The sequence below is a fragment of the Podarcis filfolensis genome (assembly GCF_964270895.1).
Source record: "Podarcis filfolensis genome assembly, chromosome: 8".
Classification (NCBI taxonomy): domain Eukaryota; kingdom Metazoa; phylum Chordata; class Lepidosauria; order Squamata; family Lacertidae; genus Podarcis; species Podarcis filfolensis.
The window spans coordinates 61,928,659-61,953,029 of NC_139611.1; the positions used below are offsets into that span (position 1 = coordinate 61,928,659).

General features: G+C 46.2%; 1 long non-coding RNA gene across 1 annotated transcript; it reads right to left on the minus strand.

Annotated features, from left to right (window-relative positions):
- Positions 1-828: 828 nt before the first annotated feature.
- On the minus strand, positions 829-18,327 carry LOC310767989. The gene is made up of 3 exons (XR_014551146.1): positions 17,714-18,327; positions 5,405-6,857; positions 829-3,947 (listed from the first exon to the last, which is right to left on the minus strand). It is a non-coding gene; the product is annotated as an uncharacterized lncRNA (long non-coding RNA).
- Positions 18,328-24,371: the final 6,044 nt, after the last annotated feature.

The following is a 24,371-nucleotide window of genomic DNA, read 5'->3' on the forward strand; positions in this document are numbered from 1 at the left end:
GGTGTGTGTGTGCATGTGGGTGTGTGTACATTTAATTTTGTATTGGTTTTATTTTTTTTGTATTGTATTGTGAGTCACTCTGAGCTTACATTTTGTTTTTTAAAAAAATAATGATAAAGACAGACACCGTGAAGTCTCTACATAACCTTTGTGTGAGCAAATCAGGATGAATGCTCAACAAACAGGTTATCTGGAGGCATAATACAAGATGGGGCCCCTACATTCCACACACAGAAACCAACCAGATTGGCCCTCCAGCACTGGCAACAGCACAGCATCTTCCACAGCACCTGAGAGCCATAGGCTAGCTTAGGGGGCCAGGCTTGCATTGTCCTCCCACAGCTTGCCACAACTTTCTACCTCCATAGCAGTGGCTGCTTAAGGCAGCTGCCTCACTCTGCCCAATGAAAGGGCTGGCCACGCCCATGAGTTTCTCTGACCTCCACTAACAGGTTTTTCTTATTTTTCAGGGATCTTGCTGGGTTCTTCTGCGAGGCACAAGACAGGAGATGAAGCTGCCCGCTCCCTCTTTCACTCCCTCCTGAGCCTACATACTTCTTCATATGCCCATATGGAGTCGGCTGGCATTATGGAATGTTAAGAAGTATGTATCATTGGGATGGGATCCCTGCCTGGAATGACCTCTCCTCATCGGCTCTCAGCCTGCAATTTCCCAGAAGCAGCAAACAACTCTGAATATGCCACACAGAGCAGCTGCTAGAGAAGGGAAAGGAGTGAGTGCTTGCCTGTATGCTTTTGTGCCCCTGGCGCTGGTAAAAAGGAACCAGATCGACTGGCAAATGGATTTGGTCCCCTTCAACCAGCTGTAGTGGTGCATGCAACCTCTGGAACGCCTGTCTGGTTTAACTGTGACCCTAAGAACATACCTTTGTATGCCACCATCCCATGAAGGGCAGAAAAATGGCAGAGTTTAGGCTGCAGAATCAAAGTTTCCATTATATTCTCATTCTCTCTCTCTCTCTCTCTCTCTCTCTCTCTCTCTCTCTCCCGCTTCCTCACTCCTTTCATTTCCAGCAACATGTTGTAAACATAGCTTGGAAATAGTTTGGCAACATTTGCTGAAATCTCAAAAGCCAGGAAACAGTTGTGAAAGGTGTTCAGATATTTATGTGTATTTAAAGAATTTTTATCTGCAAAATGAGCCAAGTAAATTAATCAGTCCCAAGTATCAATACAAACAAGACGGTTCTTTCCCATAAACTGAAGGGCTGTCCACACTTCTGCTTGCCCTGTGCCAAGAAAGCCACAGGTCTGAGCAGTTTTGCTTTTGTCCTCCTCCTTTCCCTTGGAAAACCTGTTCTTTAGTGCTAAATTGAAGCAAACGTCAATCTGGAGAAAACCCAACGGATGTTTGCACCAACACAGCGGGTTATGCCGGGAGAAAGTGATGGGGTAAGTGGAAGTGTGGGTGAGCCCTGACAGTCTAAAAGATATGGCACAAAAGGAAAAGAAATGGGGAGGGAGGAAATCTAGTCAAGAGGCAGAGGTTTCAGTAACCTGTAGAACTCTTTGCCCCTCCTGGGATTGGCAGAAGCAGAACGAATTGTGCAAAACAGTAAAAATTCTAAACAAATGGTTCAACACAAGTCCTGCTGGACAAGGCCAAAGGTCCATCTAGTTCAGCGTTTTCAGGGGTGGCCAATAGAGCACAGAAACAGCAAAAAAAAACACCCATCCCTGGCCACGATTTCCATTTCAATAGCATAATTAACTTGTGGAACTTACTAACACATGATATGAAGTGTCCAGTGGCAATAGGGAATGGGGATTCCTGTACTATTCACATTTGTACTGTACAGAAGAGGGAATGTTGAAGGGGTATCTTTTCTCACCCTGCAGGTCTCTGGAATGACAAATAGCACTTGCCAAAATCTTTTTTATACAAAACCATCACTGTATAGCTCTACCCTACATGGTTGATCTCTAGAAGGCCCCACGTCAGTCCCCAGATATAATGGGATGTTGGGCACCAGAGCTTGGAAAGGCCTGCCTTGTGGGCCTTGGGGAGCTATCGCTCATCATAAGTAGATAGTGCTGCCCTGAATGAGCCAGCAGCGTGACTCAGAATAAGGCACACAGATGTTCGCAGGTGTCTTCTGCTTCTGGCAACCTGGGGGAATCAAGGTTTTAATTGCCCCTGAGCCTGGATACCTCAGGCTCCCCACTGTTGCATTCTGCATTTAGGGAGATAACACTGAATTCAACTAGGGCTTGCTGGTCACATGCTGACTTTAGCATTATGGTCTGAGGAGCTGCAGGGTTCACATTGTGGACTCAGGTGCCAAAGGATCAAGCGGACTGTCTACCAAACGCAGGCTAGGGGACACCCCCCCACACATCCATACTTAATTGTGAACCACAGATCACTCAGTATATATGTGGTTCCCCATCTCTGCTCCTTCACACCCGTTTCTGTGAGTTGATGGCAGTTGGATTTTTAATTTGTTTTTTAATTAATAGATCCTAGTTAACCTGAGCTGGCCATTTCAGTCCTTCAGAAATTTAATCATCAAAGATGGGATGGGCTTATTAGTGGACATTAAATCATATCTTCTGGCTATGCAAAGCATCTCTTGTGTGAACATTAAATAACGTGACGGATTTTGGCCCGCGCCCACCAGCCCATTGCTTTTGCTAACCATGCAGGAGGAGTGCTGCAGGAGGACACAGAAGCCCTGAATGCTAGATCAGGAGGCAAGTGAAACAACATCCATGAAAATCCTTAGAAACACATGGGGTGGCGCGGTTCACTAAGAGAAGTTTAGTTTTTAAAAGCTTTATTGCTTAAAGGGTTAGCATGGGTGCCATAGAGCAATCCATTGCTGTAGGGAAGGCAAACAATCCACATTGCTTAAGCCAAGTGCGAACATGGTAAGATTCCTTTCCAGCCCCACCAACCAGAAATATCAACCTATACAGTGGCGCCATGTTTGGGGGGGGCCCAGGCACTCACAAAATTTTTGGTTGTGGGTGCCCAGCCCCCACATCCCACCCACACTGTGTGCCACTGCCACACCCCTACCACATGCCACGCACCCCCACTTGTGCATCCCCGGGGGTTGGGCTTCCACCGTGGGGCCTCTGAGGCCCCTTGGCAGATGCAGTTTCATGGTAAGGCAGTGGGGGCCCCAGGGAAAATGTGCCATGAAAGAAACTGGGCCTGTGCAGGCCCAATTTCTTTTATGGCACACACGCGCCACAACAAAATGGCGTCTCAGCATGATGTTGCGACAAGTGTGCTGGGCACCACAGTTGGGGAGCCAAGTTGGCACCCCTGCATCTGTATAGTCCTTGGGCCAGACCAGAAATCCGTATCGTGTAAGGTGACAAAACTTCATTGTTTTCTAAAGGTGTTTCTGGATTGCATTCTCAGATGACAACCCATTCTGACTGTTTTTTTAAAGCTTTTTATGTCGCCAAGGCTGCTAAAGCTTTTTTTTTTTTAACCTAAATTAAGCTACAATGTGTGAACAAATTGTCCAATTTTAAATTTTAAAACTGTGTTGGAAAGCTGATGGATTTCTTAGAAATAACTACAGTGGTACCTTGGGTTACATATGCTTCAGGTTACATACGCTTCAGGTTACAGACTCCGCTAACCCAGAAATAGTACCTCGGCTTAAGAACTTTGCTTCAGGATGAGAACAGAAATCGTACTCCGGCGGCGCAGTGACAGCGGGAGGCCCCATTAGCTAAAGTGGTGCTTCAGGTTAAGAACAGTTTCAGGTTAAGAACAGACCTCCGGAACGAATTAAGTGCTTAACCCAATGTACCACTGTAATTGTAATAATGTCATTTTGTGGTACAAGGCATATATCAAGAAAAGGGGACATGGATGTGATTCTCATGACAAGCTGTTCTTCCTCTTCTTTTTCTTTAAATATTCTGTCTCCATTATTCCAATGTCAGCTAGGATCCCAGTGCACCTGAATGAATCAGTGAACAGTGTCAGCATAGTTGCTGTTGCTCCCACTTTCCACCGCAGTTCCAAACTTCACTCCCAGCTGAGTTCACTGCAGGGTCCAGATCACTGAGATACCTGCCAGATTTCAAAAGCCACCTGCAAGTGGTCTGTCTGGTCTAACGGCAAGACTGATATTTCCCTCCCCTTTATGGGATCCCTAAGGAATTTTACTTTAGCCCTCTCCAGGCGAAACCATTTCCCTATCTCCCCATCCCTTGCGCCCTTGCCAAAGAGATGTCCTGGTGCCTCCACCCCAATCTCCAGGAAAAAACACCATGATGTAATTCAGCAATTACAAATGACACTTAAACTGAGTGTTTAACAGCACAATCTTATGTCTACTGAAAAGTAAATCCCACTGAGTTCAATGGAGCTTGCTCCCAGGAAAGTGGGTACACAGGACTGCAGCCTAAATCTGCCATGCCAGAGGCAGGAACCTCTGACAATACCTCATTTGCCTTTTCATTACTTCCAACAAGGTGCTGGCAGAAAAGTTGTGCTTTACTTGGAAAAGTAAGCCTTGCTTAAGTCCTTAAGGCCCTTGCTCTCTGGGGTAAATATGGAGTAAACCTCTGGGGTAAATATGCAGCAGTGTGTGCTGGAAATTGGTCAAGACGGGAAAGAAACCAAGGAAAAGTGACTCGGCTGTGGTTAATTAAGAGCGTTGCCTGCAGGAGGGCAAGGAGAAGTGGCCATGCTAGGAGGACACAGGGCCAAGCAGCAGTGTCCTCACGGGGAGCACTGCTGCTGGCAGACTGGGAAGGGGGCTCTGCAGGGCTGCTGTGATGGCCAGCACCGGCGCCTGGATTCCTCTGAGAGGTGCGATTCCCCCCCCCCCCGCCTGCACCCTTGGCAGGGGCCAACCTGGTCAACCCATAGGTACGCCTCTGCCTGCAATTACAGTGGTACCTCGGGTTAAGAACTTAATTCATTCTGGAGGTCCGTTCTTAACCTGAGGTACCACTTTAGCTAATGGGGCCTCCCGCTGCTGCCGCGCAATTTCTGTTCTCATCCTAAAGCAAACCCAAGGTACTATTTCTGCGTTAGCGGAGTCTGTAACCTGAAGTTTCTGTAACCTGAAGCATCTGTACCACTGTATACATCTTCAGGACAAACCATGAAACTACGAAGGGAGATCTTGCCTGTTGGCTATCCACTGAGGGGAACCCAAAAGTTCTGTTTCAGTTAGCGACGAGCATGGCAGTAGCGCTCCTCACTGAAGCCTGCCTGCTGTGGAAGTGGGAAAGGACCTCATAAGCAAAGGCGTCCAACCCCCTCACTGAGCTCTAGTGCCTAATCAAAGATAACAGACAAAGTCAAATGCCGTGTACAGGTAGTCTGCTCACAGTGTGCCAACTGTGCTCCACCTTCTTGCCTCTCTGCTGGAGAAGGAATGCCCAGAGGAGAAAGGGTTCTTACCAGGCGCTTGGTGAACTTGTGGCACAGCTCCTGCAGGTTGCAAGGGTCCCCCAACAGGAGAGTGCCTCCAGGATGCCATTAGAGGGCCTCTGTGAGATGCTGCAAGCTGTTCTTGGCTGCCTTCAAAAGCGGAGGGCAAAATACATTGAATGCCCTTGGCAGAAAAAGGACTTCCCAGCAGGACCCTGCAGAATGAGGGCCACTTGTGCCACTCACTCTAGCAGCATCTGGATGATTGCAGCTGTTTCCCTGCAGAAGAGTCAAGGCCAGTATCTTCCAGACCAGAGAGTCTCACATAAGTGTCCCATGAGCTCATGACCTTTCCCTCCTACACCATCAGTTGTTGATGCTGCCATCGGTCCAACCAAAAGGCTACAGCATGGCCAGAGGTTGCGGCAGGCAATGAGGAGGCTTTGGCACTAAAGGGCACCCGAAAGTGTTCTAAGACACAGGTTGTTATTTTTTTTACTAATGCTACTCTAGTTTTTCACTCTTGTACTCTTCCATTCAATCCTGTTAAATATTTATATCAAAGTTCTCACCCTTTGAAACAAATAATGGAAGTGTTTGTTTGGTGTAGCCTCCTTCTCACCCCCACCCTTCAGCCACCACTATCCTGCACTCTTCAAGGTCACATTTTAGTCCTGTTTCAAAGCAAAATAAAAAAGGCATCAAAATCAAACACTGCCTCTCTACCAAGGGACAATGCCATGCCCAAAATGCATCACAGGGGGTTGGACTAGATGACCCTCGGAGTCCCTTCCAAATCTACAATTCTGTAAGGCTCATGGGTAGCCAGCAAAGCATTTAGGCATGCCTAATCTTCCTGTCACACGTGGAGCCTGAGCATATCTGTGAAGCTCAGGAGCTCCCACATGATATTCCAAAGTTGAGCTGAACGATGCAATAGATTAAATCCTGGCCCTCATCATCCTTTTGTTTGCTCTTGAAATTATTACAACTTTTTCTACATCACGTCCCTTGTTACCCTTCCTGGGTCCTGTGCTGCTCTATTAACGTCTTCCTGTGGCTCCAGGGCAATGAGATGAAAATTAATGCATGCAACTGATTGCTACACAGTATGGGATGACCAGCAGCAACAGAGGAAGCTAGACTCAAACAGTAGCATTCTCTAAACTGCCAGAAAATTGAGCACAGTGGTCTACCCCAGTGGCAGCTGGTGCCCAGTAGATCTAGTGTGGCTGCCAGGAAGTCTTGGTGGGGTGGTGGTCATGTTGTTCTAGTTTTCTCCCCATCCTCCTCCCTACAGTGGACACCGGAGCATCACAGTTTTACTTAAGTAAACTGAAAAGCATCTTACTTTGATTCAGAAAGGACGCCTGTTGTTGCAGTTGCTTCTCTGCTGGGAGAAAATTTGTGTAGATCCCACCAGTTCTGGTTTTCTTCCTGTCCTCTTCCTTGGGGGGGGGGGGAGGGAGTTGGGCCTTAAACACTGAAGTTTTATTAAAAATTTAGCACTTAAATATCTTCTTACCATGTTTCAGAAGGGGGCCCTACTGTCACAATTTCTAGTGTGAGTTCATGCCAAATAAACTGTAAGTAATCTCTACTGAATCCCACGGGGATTGCTCCCTGATAAGTATATGTACAGGATTGAATGGATAAGTCTTAAAGGTGCTACACAGGACTGTTAACATAGGACAACAGAAGTTACCAGACCTGTAGGAGAAGATGGTTCTCCTCTCTCAGCTTATTCACTTCTACATCTTTTTTTTCAGATTGTGGAATAAGGTACAGTGGTACCTCAGGTTACATACGCTTCAGGTTACAGACTCCGCTAACCCAGAAATAGTACCTCGGGTTAAGAACTTTGCTTCAGGATGAGAACAGAAATCGTGTGGCAACGGGAGGCCCCATTAGCTAAAGTGGTGCTTCAGGTTAAGAACAGTTTCAGGTTAAGAACAGACCTTCAGAACGAATTAAGTATTTAACCCAAGGTACCACTGTAAAGGTAAAGGGACCCCTGACCATTAGGTCCAGTCGTGACCTACTCTGGGGTTGCGGCGCTCATCTCGCTTTATTGGCCAAGGGAGCCGACGTACAACTTCCGGGTCATGTGGCCAGCATGACTAAGCCGCTTCTGGCGAACCAGAGCAGCGCACAGAAACACCGTTTACCTTCCCGCCAGAGCAGTACCTATTTATCTACTTGTACTTTGACGTGCGTTCAAACTGCTAGGTTGGCAGGAGCAGGGACCGAGCAACGGGAGCTCACCCCGTCACGGGGATTCGAACCGCCCACTTCTGATCAGCAAGTCCTAGGTTCTGTGGTTTAACCCACAGCGCCACCCGCGTCCCATGGAATAAGGTAGAGGAATATTAAACAGACTAGGACCTGGGAGACCTTGGTTAAAATCAGCCAGGAAGCTCACTGTGTGACCTTGGGCCACTCACTCAGCCTAACCTACCTCAAAGGTGAGGATAGCATGGGAAAAAGGAGACCAATGAGTGCCACCTTCAGAGCCTTGAAGGTTGGATATAAACTTAATACTGATAAATAAGGAATAAGCAAAATAAACATCTCTCTCTAGCCTGCTTGCTCCCAGTTTTGAATCGGGGGGAGGGGAGACAAGTTTGGAATCATGAACAAAGGCTTACCTTAAAAAAGGGAGGAGAATAAGAATCTCCATCCCAATTTCCCTCATACCAGGGATTCAGGTAGACAGTCCAGGTGACTTACACAGGACACTGCAGAGACAGCTTGCAGAGGGAGTCACCAGCCTGGCATTCCTTGTGTCACAGCACCACCCTTATAACGGCCAGGGAATGTACTGCAGTTTATAAAGATAGTTGGGCCAGATTTGAGAGACTGATGGGAATTGGTTGACTCTGTTTTAACTATTGCTTCAGGCTTAGCTGCCGAAGGCCCAATTACACACAATGCATATTTACCGGGTGCCAAAGAGGTCAAAGGAAGCAGGAGTGACTAGGCAAGGACTCTAGGAAACACAGAGGTTCCCCACCTGTGTTTTAGAGGCCCAGGGGCAAATTTATACAGGGTAAGGAAGGGGATGGGCTGAGCAACAGCAAGTAGGGTTGCTATCCTATTTCTAGCCCTGCCCCTATGCCTTTAATGCCAGCACTTTAATGCATTAAGAGAGCCATGGAGAATATGCAAGATGCAGTATTTCTCATAATACTGCTGAATAACCCTAGTCAGCCCTTGCATAATTATTTTTAAGAATTATATTTATATTCTTCCAGGAAGAGGCGGACAAGGAGGAAAGCAAGGGAGGAGAGGAAGGGATGAAATAATTTTAGTCTAAAACATGGGTTCCCACTATTTAAAATCCAGTCCCGATTCCCACCCAGCAGCTATTCATCATTAAGCCTGCAATCCTAGCCTCGCTTACCTGGGACTGAGTAAGCCCCACTGAACTCAATAGGACTTACTTCTGAATGGACATTGGTTAGACTTTCCACTGTAAAGCACCGTCACCCTTTGTTTACCACAACTAGGATTGGCACCCTTATCTCCCCACCCTAGTTTCTTTCTCCCTTTCAGAAACAGCAGGCCATGAAGAAGAGGCCAGGGGCACGTGCCATCCGTCTCCCCATTCCCATGACCTAAAAATGGGAGCGGGGATTTAACACTAAAAAAAAAATTCAGGGCCCCAACCAGGGCAGGAGCAGCTGAATGAAGAAGAGAAAGCCAGGCATGTGTGCCCCCCCCATTTCCCCACCTCCCTCTTCTCCAAAGGGGGGCAAATTATGCTTAAAATCCAAGGGATTGCTTTAAAGTCACCCTGTCAACTGGGGTTCACCCACAGTCCACACATTCCCTATGATGATGGGCAACTGTTTTCAGAAACAAGCCAGGGTGATGCTACTTGCAGCCCTGCAGGCTCCTCTGAGGGCAGCAAGAAGGCTGCCTGCCTCCTCCTGAGAACTTGCTGCTCAGGTAAGAAGCGGCACTGCACGTGCTCACAGCCTGTGTTGTGATTGGCTATGGGCGACCATAGCCCCAGCCCCACATGCTTTTTTCCTCTCTCATGCTAGGTAAATTCTCCTGCCTTGACTGACAGGAATGGAGGCGGAGGCGGTGGGAGGGGGGCAGGGAAGGCAAAAGGGGCACCTCAGAGGGACGAGCTGCCCCAGCCAAAGGCTCAATGGCCACCTGTCTGTGCTCCTGCCTGCCTGTGTTTCGTTTCTGCCCTGGAGACTCTTGGCTGGGAGTTCAAAAGGGCAGATTGGCTGGTTTCAGATGGTGAAGAGAAGCAAGTCTGGGCAGAGTGCAATTTCCAGCCCCTGGAAATGGAAATGGGAAGGCGGAACGAAGTTAAGGCCCAGCAGGAGAGCGGACACAGAAAATCTTCCACGGCAGGGTCCTGGGCACCCCTGATGGACCAGCCTCCTCTGGAAGATAACGCCAATAAAAGTGTTACATTTGAGGAGATTGTTTTGCAGAAATGTGTACATCAGGCAAAATTGCAAACAAAAACATGCTATTAAAACAACTTTGCACTCGAGTGCTGGTGAATTTTCATCAGGACTTTTATGATTGCACAATGGTGCTGACATGTGAAGAACTGAATTTAAGGCTGGAAAAAATGAGAAACTGAAGTTGACATACTTGCTCATCTCTAGGTGGAGCCAGAGCCAAAGGCAGGCAGAGTAGGCTGAGTCTCTTTTTTTGTCCCTATCCTCCTCGCTGCTGAGTTTTACAAAGGGGGCACTGAGGCTGAGGCGGAGCAGGAAGCTGACAGACAGGGCCACCCCCTGGATAGGATGGAAGTCGGAAGGCAGATAGGTTGCGGTTGGCTGGCTGAGGGCAGACTGAGCTTGATGGGGCAGATTTGCCTGTGGTGGTGAACTCCCCATGTCACTGCTGTTGCTGCTCCCCTTGCCAACCTTACAAAGTACTGCACAGCCTTCCACTCCTCCCTTAAAAATTTGCTGGTCAGCTGAGGCTGAACAGGCCTTTTCAAGCATTAAAAGGCTGCTTATGTCAAGTGACTGTGGTTCAGGCTGAGGGCTTTGCTTGTTTGTTCTTCATACAACCTGAGCAAGAGGAAGGCTTTGCTTTCAGCCATTAAATGGGCCATCCTTTCTTTTAAAAAGGCTGTTCCGAGTTTACTCAAGGGATCACATTACTCCGTTATGTGCCAATTCAATCACTTCAATCTGTGGAGTTTGAACTTTGACAAGTGCCACGCCATGTCTATTCCACATCTGTAATTAATCATTTCTTTATATAAATATAAATAAATTTTTATTTATACCTCGCCCTTCCCGGTTCAGAAAACCGGGCTCAGGGTGGCTAACAACAAATTTAAAACACTTAATTGATGCAACAAAAAACAGCAGTGTGGCAGCACCTGTGCTTAGGAACTCCTATTGCCTATTGTCATTAGCCAGGTACCATCACTGTATTCTTTTAGACACCAGCTGTAAACCTTTCTGTTTCAGTTGGCCTATCCAGACACATGTGATGGTTACATCTGTTCTTAAACTTATTTTAGATGTTTTGCTGTGTTTTATTGTTTTTAAATAAAGTTAAATGTTTAAACTTTATCTTAAACTGTATTTTTAAATAAATAAATAACGTGTTTTCTGCTTTGGGATCCCCTTGGAGAAAAAAGGGGAGGATATAAATTTAATAAATAAATTAATAAGTAAATAATAAGGCAAAGATGGGAAACCTGTGTCCCTTGAGACATTGCTAGCCAGCATGGCCAAAGGTCATTTAGAACCCAAAGGGCGCTTTGCATGTGCTCAAAAGTGGAATGGCATAAACAAAAGTATATTTTTCCTTATTACACATTCCAGGGCTGAGCCTTGACAAGGAAAAGATGTTTCACATTCAAACTTAGCCTCACATCTTGGCCTTAAAGAGCTGATGTTCACCCAAGCAATGCAGCTGCCGCAACCTCAAACAGACATGTCCAAATATAGAAGAGCTGCGGCTTCTAGCTTCCTTCCTCAGCGCTATTGAACTGGCATTGTTGTGACATCTTTTTCTTTTCTTTTTTGGGGGGAGGGATGACTCCAAAAGTAGAGTCTCATCTGACACCCAAGAAATGGGAATACTGAAGCAGAGGAAGTCACCACATTTTAAAGAATACTGTTATGGGTTTGCAGGGGGCAGAGATCACCTAAAAATCCTGGATCCCAGATTCCCACCCACCCAATAATTTCTAAAGTTAGTAAATGTAGGAGATCACTGAATGCTTGAAGTCTTCACCCAGTTGCAAGACAGTTTAGCAGAGTGTAAATGCAGGCTGAATCTGTTTCCGTTTCTTGGTCATAGCCACATTATATTTATATATGGCTTTCCCTACAAACACATTGTGTGCAAAGTGGCTCGCCAAAAATTGACAACGACAGATAGCAAATCATATAATTGTAGAGTTGGAATGCACCCCAGGGATCATCTAGTCCAACCCCCTGCAATGCAGGAATCACAGACAAATATTCCTTGACATATGGCTATCCAACCTCTTTTTAGAAACCTCCAGTGAAGGAATTCCTGACCAGGAACCACCTGGGGAGAAGAACCATCATGCAGTAAGAGAGAAATCAACAGGCCACCGACCTTGTGCCAGCAGAGAAGTGTGAGCCCCTCCCATGCGGGGATGGTAAGCAGAGACAAAGGCCAGGTTTAGGATTTCAGTGCTGGATTATGTAAAATGGGAGTGGGAATGTTGCCAGGACAACAGGGAGCATGATGTCACCACAGGAAGAGTGCCCTTTTAGACTGAGGATATTTTTCCCCTACCAGTGCTGCTGGGAAGAAGGAGGAGGAAATGAGCAGAACTCCATGTGGGGGACTGAAGGGTAGCAGCCCAGCTGGCTGATTTGGATGACATGCTAAGCTAGTTCATGCCCTAGCGTGAATGTGTGGCTGAATGTGCAGCCACTACGTTTCTGTTGCGCAGCACTGATCTTAATCTACGGGGTGTGGTTTAGCTCTCTCAGATAAACCATGAGCTATAAAAAGAGATGAGGATTTAAATTCAGTTCCTGTTTATTAAATTTGCACTTTTTGAAACAATACAAGCACCAAAACACAGCCATCTTGCAAAATTTGCACTTATCCAAATTTTGCAAGGGAATTCTCCAAGCAAGCTATATTTACAAGAATGCATATTATCATCATTCTTATTCATACACCACTTTTAAATATACAGTTCCTTTCAAGCAAACAAATGAGTGAAATCAATATGATTAAATGCAATACCTCTTGATACCTGTTTGTTCAATCAGATTTCCACCCCGCTTTCCTCACCAGGACATCTCAATACAATAGAAGACAACTGTCAGAAGCCAGTGAAAGCACAATTCAAACATCAACTCAAATATTAAATATAGCAGTAAATAAAAAGGTAAAGGGACCCCTGACCATTAGGTCCAGTCGTGACCAACTCCGGGGTTGCGGCGCTCATCTTGCTTTATTGGCCGAGGGAGCCGGCGTACAGCTTCCGGGTCATGTGGCCAGCATGACTAAGCCGCTTCTGGTGAACTAGAGCAGCTCACGGAAACGCCGTTTACCTTCCCACCGGAGTGGTACCTATTTATCTACTTGCACTGGCATGCTTTTGAACTGCTAGGTTGGCAGGAGCAAGAACCAAGCAATGGGAGCTCACCCCGTCGTGGGGATTCGAACTGCCAACCTTCCGATCGGCAAGTCCTAGGCTCTGTGGTTTAACCCACAGCGCCACCCGCGTCCCTTTAGAGCAGTAAATACACCCCCGTAAAAAGACAACAGCGGTCAACCTAGCAGGTAGGCCTGTTTAAACAAAGTCTTCACTTCCCAGGATGTGCCTCTGCAGGGAGGGAGTAAAAAACTTGGGCACAGTCATGGAAAAAGCCCACTGGCCCATTGCTGCCAAGTGCAGGACGCAGACAATCATGGATTTTTGGCTTTTAGAGCAGTCAGGGTTAGGGTCAGGACTACTTTAAGTAATGGACCAGGTGTGCTATGTGAGAATTCTTGCTGGACTCCAACGCCCACCATCCCTGACCTCTGGCCCTGCAGGCAGAGGTTGATGGGAGTTGGAGTCCAATGCCATCTGAGTGGCCAAAGGTTCCCCATCCCTGTGTGAAAGGGACAACAAGCCCTATCTGTCTTTGCATCTGATCACCTGCTCAGTTGCAACCTATTTATTGAACGCTCATCCTGATATGTTGGCACAGAGTTTGTAGAGAGGTTAGGCGGTGTCTGCTGCTTATTCAGCATTCATTCTGATTCACCTGCAGGGAAACGTCTTGCCAAGTAATTGTCACCCCACACTTTCCAGTGCATTTCTTAGTCACTTTCCTTATCACATCTGGAAGCACTCATAGGATGGGGTTCAGGATGCAGAGCTTCATTATGGCCAGCAGAGGGCACATCAGACTATGTGTTGCTTAACAAGGACCTTTTCAACAGAGAGAGAGAGAGAGAGAGAGAGAGAGAGAGAGAGAGAGAGAGAGATGAACAGGCTGGGTGAAGACTTTGGAGAAAGAAGCAGATTCTTTAACAGGCAGGGGCAGAGGAAGGCGTCATGACACCCGGGGTGGGTGTCACGACATAGGGTACATGTGCGGCGTCGCTATGTACAACACATGCGCCATACGAAGTGACGCCACACATGTGCTGCATAGTGGTTTGCCACCAGCGCCACTCCAGCGCTGTATGGACGGTGTTGGGATCCCTCTGTCACCGCTGCAGCCATGAGCACAGCTGTAGCAGCGACGGAGGGATCCCGGTACTGTCCATATGACGCTGGAGCAGCACCGGCGGCAAATTGCTATACAGTGCATGTGTGGCATCTCTACGTATAGCGCATGCATGCGACACCGCACATGCGCTGTACTTAGCGAACGGAGGATCCTTCAAAGGCGGCTGCTTGCACCGCCGCAAGCCCCTGCGGGGTGACTTCTTGTCTCCCCCGCAGGCATGGAACCCGGGGCGTACCGCCCCCCCCACCCATTGCGACGCCACTGTTAACAGGGAGTATTAGATAGGGGTGGGGGAGAAATTCAGTTAAGTTTGCATTTTAAGCCAAATTCATCAAATTCACACTTTCTGAAACACTAGTGTTTATAATCGTAAATGCATATAGTAGGGGGAAATGTGCCTTAAAATAATTGCCACACACAGGAAGAACAAGGATATAGTTTGAGTTCCTCACCTGTAATTTTATAAAACATTTCATGTGTCAACACGAGTAGAAGTTATTAATATTGCAGTTGTTGTAGAAGGGATTATTATGATGATCGGAATGTAATCGAAATCAATAAGTTTTGGAACGCAGAAATAAAGAAAATAATCAAATCATCAGATCTAGCACATGGGGGAGACTTTATCTAAATTATATAACTTGGTATTTGGACAATTGGTATTAATATTTGTATTATAAATTGATGTTGTTATAATGAGGCTGTTACTGGACTGCAATTGAAAACTAATAAAATTATTTATATATATAAAAAAGATGATCAGGATGAATGATCAACAAACTTGTTTTCTGGAAGTGCCCCAAATACCTGCTTGCTTACTTCCTTATGATTCTGCCCCAAGAGTTGGTTGTTACAGTGTGCATTGAAATATATGGGCACTAGCCCAGAGCTTTGTTCAGGCTTTGCCTCTAGACTGTTAAGACAAGAATTGCTTACAGAGAATGTATTTGTTGAGCATTCACGGGAACAATGGAAGCTGCCTTAGACCTGCATATCTATCTCTGTATTATCTACACCAGAGGCAGTGAATCTTGGGTCCGGAGGTCAAACTTGCCTCTTTCAGGCATCCCTTTTTGGCTCTCAGGACTCTTTGCCAGCCTAGTGCACTCCTGATGTTGTGGACTACATTTCCCATCAGTCCCAGCCAGCAAAAAGTAAGTGGGGAGAGTGGACCTGTGGAGCATGCCTCAAACAGCAGCTCCCTTTCAAAATTCCCCATGGTCCAACCAGTTGGTTGCGAAGGAGGACTGAGGTGTGCGCATGTGAGAGAAAGAGAAGGAGGTTTAACCTGCTTGCTTGTTCTCTCTAACCATATGTGCCTGCAGAGCCACAGATGTGGTATGGGAAAAGCATGCATGCAGTGCCCTATCTTGCGCAGGTGTGGGAAAATCTGCTTCCATGTTCATCGCACACGTGGCTGGATTAAGGCAAGAGTCTACTAAGCTGTCCTTTTAGGCTGCCTTGTGGTGATACCTATAATTATGATCTTTGTGAAGCTACTTAGTGGAAAGTGATCCAACACGGGTAATCTGTTTTCATTCTGGCAGTGCACTCTGTCCTGGGCAGCCTTATTGCCTGATGGGTAAAGGCGGCCCTTTAGAATCCTCTTATGCCTGAGAGTCATCGTAGCAGCTGGGAAAGGGCCCTTGAGAAGCCATTCCTGGCAAAGGACCTCCTAAGCGCCACCAGTTGCCCAAGTGTCCTCAGCAAGTGAGTGTTCCCAAACAATCTTGATGAAAGGGCCGTAGCTTTGCATGCAGGAGGTCCCAGAATCGACCCCTGGTGTATCCAGGTATGGCTGAGAAAAGACTCTTGCCTGAAACCCTGGCGAGCTGCTGCCAGCCAGTGTAGACAATATTCAGTATAAGGCACCTTGCCAAAAATGTATTAAGAGATTGTAGAATTGTAGACTTGGAAGGGACCACAAGCATCATCTAGTCAAAATCCTTGCAATGCATGAATCTCAACACGTGGTCCCCCATCCAGTTTGAAACTTCCTGTTCTCCTCTTGATAAGAGACACTGTGTTTTGTGGTCACCCCAATTTTGCCGCTGACCCTTCCACATGGCATTTGGGAATGGGGTAGGAGCGGTGCCACCTGGGCAGGGCTTTGGGGCAAACGTCCAAGACCTCTCTGAGCAGAATGAGCAAGAATCCCACCCACCCACCAAACCAAGGCAGCAGGCCTGGCTTGCTCCATGGTGAAGTAAAGCACATGACAACTGGATGCGGTGGCAGAAAAAGAGGGGTGGATAGGATACGGGGTCCATAACATTTGAATATGTTATAGATATGGATGCAAGGCTGGAAAACATCAACGTTGTTTAAATCAAAATGCAGCACATCACACCATAGTGGGGAAGACTGTGGCCTACAGGTGAACTGTGTGTGCATCTTCTCCTTCTGCTGCCCAGGTGCCAGCAAGTTATGGATGTCATCTTCAAGGGCCCTCCTGCTCTCCCTTCTTAGACTCTTTGTCTTTGAACCAAACTTGGACCAGGAAGGCTTTCAAGTAGTGTACTCCTTCAAATTGAGGGCTGTCCTCTGTAATGCAGAACACAGGGTCACCCTGTACTGCTATCTAAACAGCAATCACTCCCAAACACCACTGCAGGGGGTGTGCATGTGTAAAATTGCCACCCCACAATCCCAGAAGCTGTATTTTTTGGGTCAGGCTGTATGCCATGTGCTTCTCTCCCTCTGGCTCTGAGCAGGGTTCAGAAAGCAAACAAATGTTCACAGGTTGTCCAAGGAGCCCCGTTCCCTTGGCTGACGGGAAGCAGGGTTAAGCACTGACGGGAGCAACTGAACAAGCCAGAGCATAACCTTTGGAATGCCAGGTTGTGACGCGTCTCAGAGATAAGGGATGGCAACACAACAAAAGATCATGTGACTGGAGAGAGAGAAAGAGGGGTTGTGTCACATCTGTGCCATGCATTTAAAGGGAATTTAAAGCACATACCTTCCCCCAAAGAATCCTGGGAACTGTAGTTCCCCCTACCAAGCTACAATTCCCAGAATCCTTAACAAATTAGTTTCCTGGATTCTTTGGTCATGTGCTTTAATGTACACTGATTGTGCTTTAAATGCATGGTGTGGCAAAGGGAACAAGAGGGAAAAGCAGAGGGAGAATGAGCAAATGAGAGAGAGAAAATGAGAAGGGGAAGACAAGAGGGGGAACAAGAGAGTGATTGAGAGACAGAACAAGGAGAATGAGAGAAAGGGAGAGAGAAGATTGTACCCAGGTTCAAGTATATTCTATTTTGAGGCTCTGCCCATAAAGTATCTTAGACCTGCACAGTTCCAGCTAAGTTGGATATGACTATGGTATTCTTGTTCCCTTTATTTCTGGATACATAGAGTTCTGAAACCTTCCACAGCACATTCTGCTGAGTGACACCACTAGGAGCCAAAATGACAGCGCAGATGGTGAAATCAGATGGTGTGATATAACCCTTGCTTCTGAACACAGAGCTCAGTTTGAATACCCCAAGTAAAAAACACAAAAAAACCTCACTGCAGGTAGAAAACTAGCACAAGAGGAAGAGGGCTGGGCTAGAAGATTGTCTTCCTTGATGTTCTAGCTTTCTACTTGCCTTGTTGTTTTAATGTGGGGGAATAATACCTTTGTTCCATGCTCCCCTGTCTTCAGTCATGTGGAAGCTGAGCTGTTTGGACGCTGTGCTGCATTATGCAATCATTCAGGTGAGGAGGTTCTATGCTTCAACGTTTGAAAGGACTCTGATGAGGATGCAAAGCCTGATCTATATGTGCCACTTTCTCAATATCACAACAAAGTGTTGGCAAGAGAATAATTCAGGCCTCCTCCTAGCAGATAAGCCGATACTGTATGTCATCCCATTCTTCCCCAGCCATTACAGTGGGCGCTCGGGTTGCGAACGTGATCTGTGCGTGATGCACGTTTGCAACCCGCAGCATTCACAACCCGCGTCTGCACATCTGTGCACACACGGGTTGTGATTCGACACTTCTATGCATGCACAAAGTGTGATTTAGCGCTTCTGCGCATGCGCGACTGCCAAAACCTGAAAGTAACCTGTTCCGGTACTTACGGGTTTCGACGGTCCGCAACCCGAAAAAACGCAACCTGAAGCGGCTGTAATCCGAGGTATGACTGTACTGGGAAGGCTTTGGTTCAGCGACTTATCTCCATCTTTCCTGCTTTAAGATCAAAGACAGCGCTGCAGGGAATATCTTGGTACTAACTGGAATTACCAAACATGCTAGTAATAAGAATAATTTCATTATTTATACCCCATCCATCTGGCTGGGTTTCCCCAGCCACTTTGGGCAGCTTACAGCACATAAAAGGGGTAAAACATTAGACATTAAAGATTTCCCAATACAGGGTTGCCAACAGATGTCTTCTAAAAGCCAGGTAGTTTTTTATTACCCTGACATCTGACGGGAGGGTGTTTCACAGGGAGGGCGCCATTACCGAGAAGGCCCTCTGCCTGGTTCCCTGTAACCTCACTTCTCGTAGTGAGGGAACTGCCAGAAGGCCCTCGGAGCTGGACCTCAGTGTCTGGGCAGAACGATGGGGGTGGAGACGCTGGGCAAAGGCTCTTTAGGGCTTTAAAGGTCAGCACCAACACTTTGAATTGTGCTCGGAAACATACTGGGAGCCAATGTAGGTCTTTCAGGACCAATGCTATGTGGTCTCGGCGGCCACTCCCATTCACCAGTCTACCTGCCGCATTCTGGATTAGTTAATTAACATTTATTTCCTCACTGTGCTTTCCCAAGCAAGATTATCTCTAAGGGAAAACTTAAAATTGCTGAAGGAGCTAGATCAAAGGAAAGGACATTCACAAGAACGGCTTTATTAGGCTGGGTCAACTTGTGCACAGAATGTGGTGGGAGAGTGGAATGTGCCACTTCAAACTACCAGCGGGGGATGCGCATTACCAGTCTTTTCCCCTCCCATGCACTAATTACTTTATTATGCATAATCACATCAATACATCAAAGACATATCATCCTTTGTTGTTGTTTAGTTGTTTAGTCATTTAGTCGTGTCCAACTCTTTGGTGTGTTTTTTTAATATAATTTTTATTAACAGGCCAATCAAATCACATCAATTCCACATCACATTAATTCCAAATTATACAGCCAGATTTTTAAATTTTTGTTGGGGGGTACCCATACATCAAGCTCCAAAAGAGGACCAAACACCACTCATGTTACTGCTTTAATTAATCAGTTCTATCCAGTTCTGTCCAGATAGTCTCTTTGTTACTTTCCTCATCTTCTTGTTGTTTTCATGTATTCCTTTCTTTGCGATCTCTGATAATCTTCACAAGTGGGTTGAAAACAAACATCCTCTGTGTGGGTTTTACACTCTCCAAAAATCGTATCACATAAAGAACAGACGCCATTTCCGCACCTCCATGAAGAACATTCTCTCCGTCTGTCCAGATTTCCCCAGGCTTACCAAACATATATCAGGGGGCCCTGCCAGGTCAAGATCACATTCCAATAACCATACATTCACATTCCAATGATCCTGGTCCTCCTCCCCCTCGTCCTTCTATAGGCAAGCCTGTCTTAGCGAAACGCCATTTGTAACTGCATCATAAAACTTTCCATTCCCCGATGTTTCTACCAATCCTCTCTTTGATCATTTCCACACAGTTATTGATCTCCTGCTTGTGATTAATTATTTGCAACGATTCTTCTTTCTGGAGGGGAGTGTTATTGGTACTCACATAAGATGAAAAAAGAAAAGTTTCCCCCCCCTTTCCATTTCACTCCAACGTACCAGTAGAAGAAGAGAAGAAGAAGAGTTTGGATTTGATATCCCGCCTTTCACTCCCTTTAAGGAGTCTCAAAGCGGCTAACATTCTCCTTTCCCTTCCTCCCCCACAACAAACACTCTGTGAGGTGAGTGGGGCTGAAAGACTTCAAAGAAGTGTGATTGGCCCAAGGTCACCCAGCAGCTGCATGTGGAGGAGCGGGGACGCGAACCCGGTTCCCCAGATTACGAGACTACCGCTCTTAACCACTACACCACACTGGCTCTCAATCTTTTAATGATGATTCTTCACTTGATTTATTGTTCAGCCCATCGCTCCGCTCCCAGAGATCCATTAATCAGCAGACTTTACTCCCGATCTTCGCTTGATGTATGTGCATTAGCTTCTTTCCAATTATATATTTCCAATTATATATTCCAAGCTAATGCGAACCAGTGCGCAAATTAGAGACGGCGTCCGGGAGAGCCGGCCTCACTCGAGGGCTTCGTGCCAAATGCCCGCACCCCCCCCCGTATCCGGGGGTGAGTTATGGGCACCGCTGGCAAGGCAGCCCCCCATCTCCTTGGGGGGGGGGGTGGGAGGCTGCATACTCCCATATCAGCCTCTTAATTACCTCGTGTGGGTTGGAGAGATGTTATTGTCGGCCATCTTCCAATGCGCCCCCTGGTGGCCCCCCTCGTGTCCGACTCTTTGTGACCCCATGGACCAGAGCACACCAGGCACTCCTGTCTTCCACTGCCTCCCGCAGTTGGGTCAAACTCATGCTGGTAGCTTCAAGAACACTGTCCAACCATCTCATCCTTTGTTGTCCCCTTCTCCTTGCGCCCTCAATCTTTCTCAACATCAGGGTCTCTTCCAGGAAGTCTTCTCTTCTCATGAGGGGGCCAAAGTATTGGAGCCTCAGCTTCATGATCTGTCTTTCCAGTGAGCACTCAGGGCTGATTTCCTTCAGAATGGATAGGTTTGATCTTCTTGCAGTCCATGGGACTCTCAAGAGTCTTCTCCAGCACCATAATTCAAAAGCATCAATTCTTCGGCGATCAGCCTTCTTTATGGTCCAGCTCTCACTTCCATACATCACTACTGGGAAAACCATAGCTTTACCTATACGGACCTTTGTTGGCAAGGTGATGTCTCTGCTTTTTAAGATGCTGTCTAGGTTGGTCATTGCTTTTCTCCCAAGACGCAGGCGTCTTTTAATTTCTTGACTGCTATCACCATCTGCAGTGATCATGGAGCCCAAGAAAGTAAAATCTCTCACTGCCTCCATCTCTTCCCCTTCTATTTGCCAGGAGGTGATGGGCCCAGTGGCCATGATGTTCGTTTTTTTGATGTTGAGCTTCAGACCATATTTTGCACTCTCCTCTTTCACCCTCATTAAAAGGTTCTTTAATTCCTCCTCACTTTCTGCCATCAAGGTTGTGTCATCTGCATATCTGAGGTAGTTGATATTTCTTTCGGCAATCTTAATTCCGGCTTGGGATTCATCCAGCCCAGCCTTTCGCATTATGAATTCTGCATATGAGTTAATTAAGCAGGGAGACAATATACAGCCTTGTCGTACTCCTTTCCCAAGTTTGAACCAATCAGTTGTTCCATATCCAGTTCTAACTGTAGCTTCTTGTCCCACATAGAGATTTCTCAGGAGACAGATGAGGTGATCAGGCACTCCCATTTCTTTAAGAACTTGCCATAGTTTGCTGTGGTTGATACAGTCAAAGGCTTTTGCATAGTCAATGAAGCAGAAGTAGACATCTTTCTGGAACTCTCTAGCTTTCTCCATAATCCAGCGCATGTTTGCAATTTGGTCTCTGGTTCCTCTGCCTCTTCGAAATCCAGCTTGCACTTCTGGGAGTTCTTGGTCCACATACTGCTTAAGCCTACCTTGTAGAATTTTAAGCATAACCTTGCTAGCGTGTGAAACGAGTGCAATTGTGCGGTAGTTGGAGCATTCTTTGGCACTGCCCTTCTTTGGGATTGGGATGTAGACTGATCTTCTCCAGTCCTCTGGCCACTGCTGAGTTTTCCAAACTTGCTGGCATATTGAGTGTAGCACCTTAACAGCATCATCTTTTAAAATTTTAAATAGTTCAGCTGGAATATTATCACTTCCACTGGCCTTGTTATTAGTAGTGCTTTCTAAGGCCCATTTGACTTCACTCTCCAGGATGTCTGGCTCAAGGTCAGCAACCACACTACCTGGGGTGTGCGAGACATCCATATATTTCTGGTATAATTCCTCTGTGTATTCTTGCCAAAAGATGTCTTCTGCTTCTGTTAGGTCCTTACCACTTTTGTCCTTTATTATGGTAATCTTTGTACGAAATGTTCCTTTCATATCTCCAATTTTCTTGAACAGATCTCTGGTTTTTCCCTTTCTATTGTTTTCCTCTGTTTCTTTGCATTGCTCGTTCAAGAAGGCCTTTTTGTCTCTCCTTGCTATTTTTTGGAAATCTGCATTCAGTTTCCTGTATCTTTCACTATCTCCCTTCTCTCCCCCGCTATTTGTAAGGCCTCGTGGACAGCCACTTTGCTTTCTTGCATTTCCTTTTCATTGGGATGGTTTTCATTGCTGCCTCCTGTATAATGTTACGAGCCTCCATCCATAGTTCTTCAGGCACTCTGTCCACCAAATCTAACTCCTTAAACCTGTTCCTCACTTCCACTGTGTATTCATAAGGGATTTGATTTAGATTGTATCTTACCAGCCCAGTGGTTTTTCCTACTTTCTTCAGTTTAAGCTGGAATTTTGCTATAAGAAGCTGATGATCTGAGCCACAGTCAGCTCCAGGTCTTGTTTTTGCTGACTGTATAGAGCTTCTCCATCTTTGGCTGCAGAAAATATAATCAATCTGATTTCGATGCTGCCCATCTGGTGATGTCCATGTGTAGAGTCGTCTCTTGTGTTGTTGGAAAAGAGTGTTTGTGATGACCAGCTTGTTCTCTTGGCAGAACTCTATTAGCCTTTGCCCTGCTTCATTTTGAACTCCAAGGCCAAACTTGCCAGTTGTTCCTTTAATCTCTTGATTCCCTACTTTAGCATTCCAATCCCCTATAATGAGAAGAACATCCTTCTTTGGTGTCATTTCTATAAGGTGTTGTAAGTCTTCATAGAACTGGTCAATTTCAGTTTCTTCAGCACCAGTAGTTGGTGCATAAACTTGGATTACTGTGATGTTAAAAGGTTTTCCTTGGATTCGTATTGAAATCATTCTATCATTTTTGAGACTGCATCCCAGTACAGCTCTCGCCACTCTTTTGTTGACTATGAGGGGCACTCCATTTCTTTTAAGGGATTCTTGCCCACAGTAGTAGATATGACGGTCATCCGAACTGAATTTGCCCATTTCCATCCATTTTAGTTCACTGATGCCCAGGATGTCAATATTTATTCTTGCCATCTCATTTTTGACCACATCCAACTTACCCAGGTTCATGGTTCTTACATTCCAGGTTCCTATGCCATATTTTTCTTTACAGCATTGGACTTTCCTTTCGCTTCCAGGCATATCCGCAACTGAGCGACCTTTCGGCTTTGGCCCAGCTGCTTCATCAGCTCTGAATCTACTTGTACTTGTCCTCTACTCTTCCTCAGTAGCATGTTGGACGCCTTCCAACCTAAGGGACACATCTTCCAGCATCATAACTTTTATATGCCTGTTGTCTTTGTCCATGGAGTTTTCTTGGCAAGGATACTGGAGTGGCTTGCCGGTTCCTGCTCCAGGTGGATCACATTTGGTCAAAACTCTCCACTATGACCTGTACATCTTGGGTGGCCCTGCTCATAGCTTCTCCAAGTTATTCAAGCCCCTTCACCACAGCAAGGCAGTGATCCATGAAGGGGGGTGCCCATATATTTTGCTTTATTGCAGATTTTCAACCCAAATGTTTCCTCTAAATCTTCCCTTTCTTGGATTGGCACATTTTTGGTCAATAATTTCGTCTCTGACGTGTTCAATTTAAAACCTGCCACCTTGCTGAAGTTTTCTATTATCCTAATAATGCTTCAGGGGCACAACAAAGTCCTCTTGTTGCCTCCTGCGCAACACATGCAAGGGGGCTAGGGAGTGAAACCTTGCCCGGAGCACTGGCAACACACGCTATGCTACTGTGTTGGTCTACATGTCAGTCTCACCAGGGAGAGGGCTACATTAAATATTTCTTTCTGTTGAACTAGCCTTTTTCAAGCTGATAATTTTTCTACTTGAGGAAATTACAAACTGATTGTTGCCTGCAGTCTAAAGCATCACAGTTCTGATGTTTACCAGCTCTTTCTGTGCAACATGTAGGCATATAATTTTATTAATTATACAAAATTCTCTCCCTCCCTTAGGGCCTTGCAAAACCTCAGCTTTTACAATTCTTTGTAAAATTGCCAGCTTCTTTGCAATAAACCGTGGCAAAACCTGAGCTGCCTGAAACGTACCGTTACATGCCACCTCCAATTTTACCATCATTGAGAGATTCCAGGGGTTTCAGGTGTGCTTAGCCAGGGACCATTTTTCC